Genomic DNA, 9,020 nt, shown 5'->3' on the forward strand with positions numbered 1-9,020 from the left:
TTGGAGGAGTTGGAGTTAGGCCCCTGAATTTCAAGTTGGAGGGCTATGTGCTGCTTCCTAGAGCTCTCTGTCGCTTGGCGGATTTCGTGCTTGATGGTTGCCTCGTCTACAAAGTCATCTCTTCGACGACCACTCGCTGATTAAGGCCCCATCCACGAAATTCTCTGTCTCCAAATCATAGTCGTGCACACGAAGGGTGGGGTGGTAGGGGGACGCAAAGCCAGCACCCATACAGTGACAGGAGTGGGTGCTGTGATGAACTTTCGGTTCCCCCCTCCTCCACACGCTTATGCCCCCAAACTTCTACTTTTCTCTCAATCTTTACTCCTCTCTCTCTTTTTTAATCCCTCCTTATCCCTTCCCTTGTGAGCCAATGGGCCACAAGAATCCAGTGGACATCCATCGGTATGCTTGTTTTGGACATAGGTACGTCCGATAAAGATCCCCAGAAATCCGCCAGCTGCACTACGGTCGTTTGTAGGACCCTTTCGCGCCATATAAAATTGTCGATTTGTCGAACGACGATGGGTGACAAAAATCATATGTTCGGACACGGGACGGATCTGCAGCTAGCCTTTTCAGTACGTACACTGGACGTACCCGGGAATATCGCTGAAATTTCCAGACGCTCATCGGACATGCATGACCTTATATGAGGCTTCGCAATAGAGCTTCAGTGCTGGGGCCCAAGCGGCCTGCGTACTCGAGAACGCGCGTTTCTATGTGTTCTCCAAAGGTACGGCGGTGAGTACAAAGGAACGCGACAGCGTGCGCCCGCAAGCAATTTAGAAGTATAGCGGCACTAAAGTTCTCTAACTCAATGTTAGTTCACACCCTATCGGTGATGGGTGCCGCGTACCGTACTACGTTCACGCAAGCCTCGATTCATTGCGCATGACAAGAATGAACATTTTATAGCACACCAACAAAATCGTGCCTTTAACGAACGTACTCCTTTGTACAGAAGCGTAGCCAGGCGTCGGCATACCCGGCCCGTGCCCCCTTGAAATATTTTTTCGCCGTGGCATAGATAGCGCGAAATGACCACTTGCCTGCCCCCCCCCCCCCTCCTCCAGAAAAGAAAAATTCTGCCTGCACCCCTGCTGCAGGTTTAATGTTTCGGTAGCATCAACTTGCCTGGCCTGACAACGTAGTATGCTGCAACTAAGACATCAAGCAAATAAGGACGTGGCAGATCGATAGTACGGGGTACAGCAATCAATCTATATTGATTTTAAAAACTTCAAACCACTTTCGAAGACAATATAAGCTTTCACACGAAATTTCACGAACAATAACGATCAAATGGTGCACCCCGGGTTCCATCAAAGAAAATGCACTGGCCGTCGCGTTAGCAGGTGCAGCTTAGGCCCATGTTTTGCACAAACAGCAGTGAAGAAAAGCTGCATACAAGAACATAGGAGGTTACGCCCAGCGAGTATAACGTAGCAACCCTTTCTTGTCTTCCGTGCGTTGTTGAACAATAAAAAATTCGCAGCGTGCGCGTTAACTAAAAGCCGAATTCTTCTGTCTCTCATTCCCCATTAGCAGCCATTGGCATGTACATTGAGCACTATCTTTCATTGTTCAACAACGCACAGAAGAAATCTCACACCGGCCCCACCTTGAAGGTCAAAATGTAATACTAGTTACACACATACTATGCGGCCACGAGGGACGAACGGGTGCCGCTATGAGGAGCTTCGCCCCTGAAGACCCGTTGCTGTGGGCGCGCCAGCCCTCCCATAGTAGAGTACCGAGTACTCAAATCGTTAAACTCTTCTTCTAAAAACAAAATATTTATCATAAATCTAATATGTATGATCTGCTCGACTCTTGGCCGATACCTCCGAGCGGGTGCCAATATTCCAAGGATCATCATCATCAACTCTTGCCAACTTACCACCAACTTGCGCTCATGCAGCGCCTCCTTTGTTTAAATAGAGGAAGCGCTGGCTCATGTTGCGCTCCGTCTGCTTAAGGTTCATCTAGGGACCTTACGTCTGCTTAAGGTCCCTAGGTGAAACAATATAGGGACCTTACGTCTGCTTTGTCATGCGCGCAGTCTACTGGTAGTTCTTCTGTGGCGCAGTTGGCTGGTAGGACAGCAATTGAAAATCAACCAACCAATCTGCGCGTTTCCCGCGTGCACAACAAGAGAGTGTACGACGAACAGAAGAGATTTGAATTTTTAAATTTTCTTTGGAAGTGAATTCAGCGCCACTCGTCGCTGCTGCGTCGGTTTCCTGGCATCGGTTTCTACGAAAACGGGGAAAAAGGTGAGTCGTGCGATGCTGCTACCGCGCTGAAGATATGGTTCACGAAAACACACCTAGCGTCCTCATCACCGTATCACCGTGGGCTAACTCACTTGGTCGAATTTGCTCACGTTTAAACGTTTCGTGCGATGTTCGATTCTTTTGTTGTTGTGTCCGCTAGTCGCGACGTGTTGTGTGCGAGAGTTAACACATTTGAAACAAGGAGCGAGTGCATAAGAGGTTCATTGTGTTGGAGCCGCGGCTCTTCCGAGTGCTAGCGCTTTCGCCTCCGCTTGTGCCGAGAGAACGGCGGAACTACATATAGGCAAGCTCTGCGATGCGATTGTGTGCTCAAAATACGGTTCGCTAAACTCTGATCACAACAAATACGCAGCTATTGTGTCACTTGTACTGGGCTCGAAATAGTCGCCTAGTACAAAGCTATTCAGTTGCAACATTCGACGTGCTCGCATGTTAGTCAGCGAGCCAAGTCAGTGCTCATCAGTGAATATCAATCGTGCCCGAAAAGGGAGCTGAAAGCAAACAGCGCAGCCATATTAGGGTGGCTAGAATGAGAAGGTGTGAAAAGCGGCCGCTGAAACTGGTCCCCAAAGCGCGCCGATGCCGCTTGGAGCGCTGCACGCAGAGGCGCGAGTACCCTTGCGCAGGCGACATGCGAATCAGCGCGCGCTGCTCTCCGCAGAAATCTCTCACGCAGTCAGGCGCAGGCCTGCAGCCGGGGGGGAGGAGGGGGCAAGGCTAGGGGCCTTTTTTGCCTAGTTTTTAGCAAGTGCCCCCCCCTCCCCCCCCAAAAAGAAATTCTGGCTACAGGCCTGCTCTCACGCTATATGGCGGTCGCCTATTTTCGGTGAAAACCTTTTTTATTGAGTCAATGTACGACAATACTTAAGATACTTTCTCGCCTCTGAAAACAATTCTCGAGAAGCCATATGAGCGAGACCCGACTCCAACTTTTGTGAATTTTGTAATATTACGGTTACTCATGGCAGAACTGCAGGGGTGTTACTAGACGTTGCAATTACCTGGAAGGCTTCATATTACTTAGAGCATGTGAATTGCCTTCACCCACGAGCAGAAACGCCGGTACAAGAGCCTCGTTTTGCTGCTCCACCGCGAACGCATAATCTTGTGCGAGTCGCAGCTTACATTCTCACTTGGCATTGAACTTTGGGTGCCGCATCATGCAGACACATGGGAATAATAGAATGGCTGATGAAGATGCAAAGAACTCATATAACAACTTTATTGCAACATTCAAGGAACTTTACTTCGAATCATTTCCTCTCAAGGCACATCACAGGTGGAGCAAATCGCTTAAGCCACGGATAACAAACTACATTAAGCGTCAGATAAACCATAAAAATAAACTTTACCAGCAGTTCGTCAAAACACGTAATGCGGACTTATGGGTTGAATACAAGGCTCTTAGAAATCAGTTGAATAAAAAAAAAGAAAGCGCGAAAAGAGACTATTACAGTCGTATTTTTGACCTAGAACGTACCGAGCAACGTAACACCATGTGGAAAAAGTTAAATGAAGTATTGAACAGAGGAGCTCCTGCCACGAAAATAGATAATCTTGAAATAGATAGAAGTATATTAAATGGCAATGAACTTGCTGAAAAATTTAATGACTTCTTTGTGAAAATAGAAAGTGCCAGCCAGAGCGCACGAACAACAACTGACATTACTCACTTATCAAACACACTTTTTCTTAAACCGACTTCCACATCTGAAGTAATTACGCTATTCGGTAAAATAAAAAATAGTCGGAGCTGTGAGTCTGACGGCATACAAATCGACCAATAAAGTATGTATTAGACCTAATAGCGGAAGTGCTAGCACATATGTACAACTTAGTGTTATCAACAGGTATTTTTCCAACCAACAAGCAACTACCGTAGGTTACTGCAATATACGTCTGGAGATAAAAACAACTTAAGCAATTATCGCCCAATATCTATACTACCAATTTTCTCGAAATGCCTTGAAAAAATGTATAACGATAGAATTGACAGTTTCTCGAGAAAGCACAATCTAATAACCGCATGCCAATATGGTTCCAGAAAGAAATTTTCAACAGAAAGTGCCTTATTAGCACAAAAAGAAATCATACTTTGCAATATCAAAAAGACTTCTGACACTTGTATTATACTTGGACTTTAGTAAAGCCTTTAATCGTGTATCTCATGAACTTTTACTAAATAAATTAGAATGCTATGTATTTAGGGGAATATCACTCAAACTTATGCAGTCATATCTGAGTGCGCGGTTTCAGTATGTTGAATTAAATGGCTTCAAATCGCGTACACAACCAATTAAAACCGGGGTACCAGAAGGTAGCATTCTGAGGCCTGTATTGTTTTTATACTACATAAATGATATAGTCAGAATTGGTGAAAATTGTAAATTCATAATATATGCTGATGACTGCACATTATTTTTTACTGGAAAGGTTTCAGTACTCTCGAGGCTTTAGCGGCCAACACATTTTATAAGCTTCATGATTGGTCTACCAAGAACAATTTAATGTTAAAAAAATCAAAACAAAATGTGTCCTTTTCCGAGCTTTCGGCATATCCCTGCATGTACCAAATTATGTTACCTTAGGCCCTTACAAAATTGCCGTGACCAAATCAATTAAGACGCTTGGAATAGTTTTTAATAAATATATGTCCTGGAATGAGCATACAGACCATATTAGTTTAAAGTTGAGACGTGTGGTTGGCACTTTAAATCGTTGTCGTCTTTTGCCCGTTACTGTAAAGCGACTCTTATATCAGGCTCTTTTCCATGCCCACTTGAACTACTGCGCATTAGTATGGGCAAACACTACGTCAACAAATTTATATAGGCTGAAGATACTTCAGAAAAGAGCGATAAGGGCAATAGAAAACATACCATACCTTGAACACACAGGACACCTCTTTGTTAAACATAAAATTGTTAAGGCAAATGATATATACAAATTCAGGTTGTTAAAATCCTATATTAGCGCAAACAGAGGGAAACTCGACGCATTTATGACACTTGCCAATCTTGAAGATACACAAACCATTTACTTCCATCGATATAAACCCCCGTGGAAAATTCCGTTACCTCTCACCAATTACGGTACCCAAAGGCTAAGCCACATGCTACTTACTATACTCAACTCATACGAGAAGCAAGACATGAAATTTGACAAATTAAACAATATCAATGTGCAAACACTATTCTTGTAGATTTGTATTGTTTGCATAGGTGTGTTGCTTTGTGTTGTGCTCTGTGTTGCTTTGCATCATTTTTTGTGTACGTTTATTTTTATTTATTTATTTATTTTGTGTAACCTCATTGTGTACCTTTCTTATGTACGAAAGCGATGATACATACTCTGCTGATTACTGTGCTCATGTGTTTATGAAATATTCCTTTTTGTTTGTATACCTTCGCCTGTCATTTACTTTGCCTTCTGCTTGTATTGTTACTTGCTTTATAATATTTGCTTTTTATTTTATTGTATTTCGTTTTTACCCTGTCACTGCTGACGTAGCATGGACGGTGCTCAGTCAAGCTGCCATAACTGCAGCTTTTTTGCCGTCTCCCCATTTTTCGCCATTGTATATGTTTTGGTGAAAATAAAATAAATAAAATAGAAAAATAGAAATATCTGTTTCCGAACGTAGAAGTTTCATCAGCCTATAATTTCTCATTAACTTAGATGAGTAACGCTGTAAGACTGCTAAAAACTTATGTATGCCACGGAGCCTGTGACTCGAGAATTGTCCCCAGCAGCAGAAATAGAGGAGACACTTTTTTAACAAAAACATAACTTTATTTTCATGCATGCCAAGGGATTCATGCTCTGCCATTAGAGTACACATGGCTTAACTCTCCGCCCTTTCTTTTCGTCTTCTTTTTGGTTCATGCCTTTCAAAAAAAAAAGTGGACACGAGTGAGGCAATAAAATCGCACCACACTTTTGGTCAAGAGAGCACCATGCTCTAGGCAGCCAATTTGTTGTGTCTCGCCAATCCCCTTCAGCATCTCTATGGCCGACTAGGCATGAAGACGTGCTGAGCTCAAGAAACGAGTGATTTTGTCCAAGGTTCAGCATGAGGGTATAAAGGGAATTCGACGGATACAAAAGTCCACCCAGATCCCACAGCTTGCTTGCCTGGGCTGGGAGATTTCCTGGCACATTTTCTCTCGAGACAAGACAGGGGTTCTTGCACTAATCACAATTATTGCTAAGTATACGCTTTTTTGCAACGCAGCCTGCGACATATTATACAAGGCAGAAGTCACTTCGCTCAGCAGTGTACGATGCATGATCTATCGGCACCCAGGCACAAAGCACCAACGCTAGGTCTTCTCTTTTACCGTTGACATCCTCGGGCATTTCAGAGGGACCTAGCGCAAACACTGACTGATGGCATACTTGCAATGTAGCCAATGCTTGCGAAGAAAATCCCAGCGCACCTGCAGCAAACATAGGGAAGGGAAGTGCGCCGCTCCCTACCCGCGCCGCTGCCATCAGCGCCCCTTGCGGCATCGGCGCGCTGAGTGACCCTCTTGGACAAGCGAAAAGCGCGCCCGCTCATCACACCTCCCCATTCTAGCCACCCAGGCCATATCCTACCCACTCAAGCTTCATCTCCAAACAGTGCACCATGGAGTGCCTGGAAGCAAAGTGTTTCCAAACGGGCAGTAGTCTTCATCATCAGACTGACAAATTAACTTATCATGGGTGACAAAGCTGAAAATGTTGCACTTTGTCTGACAACCGCCAACACGAAGTAGTAATTAAGTTAAGGCCATCTTTCATTGACGTGCGCAGTAAGGGGGGGGGGGGGGGAGGCACCCCTAGTCACCGAAAAGGGGAGCTTTAAGACAAACTCCCCTCCCTCCCCTCTGACGGGGAACCCTGCACACGCTTATGAAGCCTTTGACCGTCGCAGCTTGCATTAGTGACACAAGGCTGGAATCATCAGCGGAGCTACTGTTTGACCTACCCAAGTTTTCCTTGCAATGCCAAGCTTTTGCTAGAGATGCCAAGTTTTTGCTAGTAGTATGGGATAGACATGTCACCTGACCATTACTAGATGTTAATCACTTCGGTCACATGACTAAATGACTAGTGATTTTTGTGATTCGAAAAGCTTTTGGCTCATTATATGCGATTTTCAGACACGCGAGTAGTTATGCGATATTTCATGATTCTGGTCACGCAGCTTGTTACCCGATGTTGCACGATTTTCTCTTGACTAGGTGCTGTGCGACGTTACGTGATTTTAGTCACGTGAATTGTTATTACATGATGTTAGGGTACTTTTAGGTGCATGACCAGTCTTCGCGAGATGTTATACAATTTCAGTCCTGTGACTAGTTGTTAGGTGATGTTATATGATATTAGTCACGTAACAGACTGGTTCATTATAGTTTCTGTATTTTAGCCTGACAAATCTGCGCATGTGTTGTGGAAACGAAGCAGAAGTTGAGTACCAAGTGAACACCGGCTTGTTCACAGTCATGATCATTACTGCTCATACCCAGCACAACGAAATGCCCACTAAGCTCCGCTCTTAAAACATCATCTACGAGAGAGCCCTCTTTAATCGCTGCATACAAGATAGACGTGAACCTATAACGGGCTTCATCACAACCCTGAATTCCTTAGCCGAGCGGTGTGACTTCGACGATTTAAAGCGCAAATTAATCCATGACAAGCATGTCATCTGTATGCGTGACCAAACGTTGATGACGAAACTTCAGTTTGAGCATAACCTCGTACTGGAGAAAGCACTATATTGCACCAAGCAGTTTCAAGAAGTCCTCAAGCAGCACCTGTGAATTCATGCTGCTGGCTGTACAGAAGCAACAGCAGCCATCGACTGTTTGCATACAACTCGCCAGCCTTGATGCGTCGACAGCAAGGGCAAACCAGTTGGGCCATCGCAGACTCTGCATTCCAGCGACTAGGGTGGTAAACGAGAAACTCTGTCCAGAAAAGAATGTCTAGTGTCAAAAGTGCGCAGCAAGAAGTGCTGCAAAGATACATTGCACCATTGTATGCCGATCACCATGTGTGATTCAGTTCCAATCAAGCACAGCTCTCGGCCTCGAGGATGCCTTATGATTGCCATGCGCCTGATGTGAAAAGAGGGACGCTCACAAGCCCAGGTGGCACGGACTTCTATGCCAGAGGCCCGAAGTCTACCCGGAGGCATTGAACGCTCGCTCGACTAGCATCGCTATAGAACCAAATTTCGGGAACATCAGTGACAGAATTATCTTCTGTGCCTTGCCACTGCTAAATTCTTGTGTCATTTTATGAACCTGATATTTACTTAACGGAGAGTTCTAGTGCAGGCGACCCCCCCCCCCCCCCCCCAGTTGCTTGCATTTCATTGTACTGCTGACTGCACCCACGAAGAATACGAATGAATACAAGGACCTGTATACGCAAGCCGCTGGGCAGCCCCATTGCTATAATAGAAATTCAGTGCTGGGGATGCCAAGCATAGACATGCCATTGTGTTTATTAATTTGTACTTCCAGCCATGGGCAGGGGGTTGCAAAAGAGGTGCTTGCCTCTCTCAAGCCTCACCTGCACTTGCCCTCACCCAAGCTTCACCTGTGCATGCTTTCCCCCTCGTCCAGCAGCGATGCAACTCACATTTCCACCCCCCCCCCCCCAAAAAGAAAATCCTGCTGACAACCATGCTTCCGGCCACACCGACGGAAAATAAAGAGATTGTAA

The 9,020-nt window shown here is 45.1% G+C and overlaps 1 long non-coding RNA gene across 1 annotated transcript in view; it reads right to left on the minus strand.

Moving 5' to 3' along the window:
* Positions 1-1,072: 1,072 nt before the first annotated feature.
* The window catches only part of LOC142771600 (uncharacterized), a 56,299-nt gene continuing 48,351 nt past the window's right edge, over positions 1,073-9,020 (minus strand). The window contains exon 3 of the long non-coding RNA XR_012886013.1: positions 1,073-1,403. This is a non-coding gene — a long non-coding RNA (uncharacterized LOC142771600). The remainder of the gene's footprint in view (positions 1,404-9,020) is intronic.

The sequence above is a fragment of the Rhipicephalus microplus genome, chromosome 9, assembly GCF_043290135.1.
Source record: "Rhipicephalus microplus isolate Deutch F79 chromosome 9, USDA_Rmic, whole genome shotgun sequence".
Taxonomy (NCBI): domain Eukaryota; kingdom Metazoa; phylum Arthropoda; class Arachnida; order Ixodida; family Ixodidae; genus Rhipicephalus; species Rhipicephalus microplus.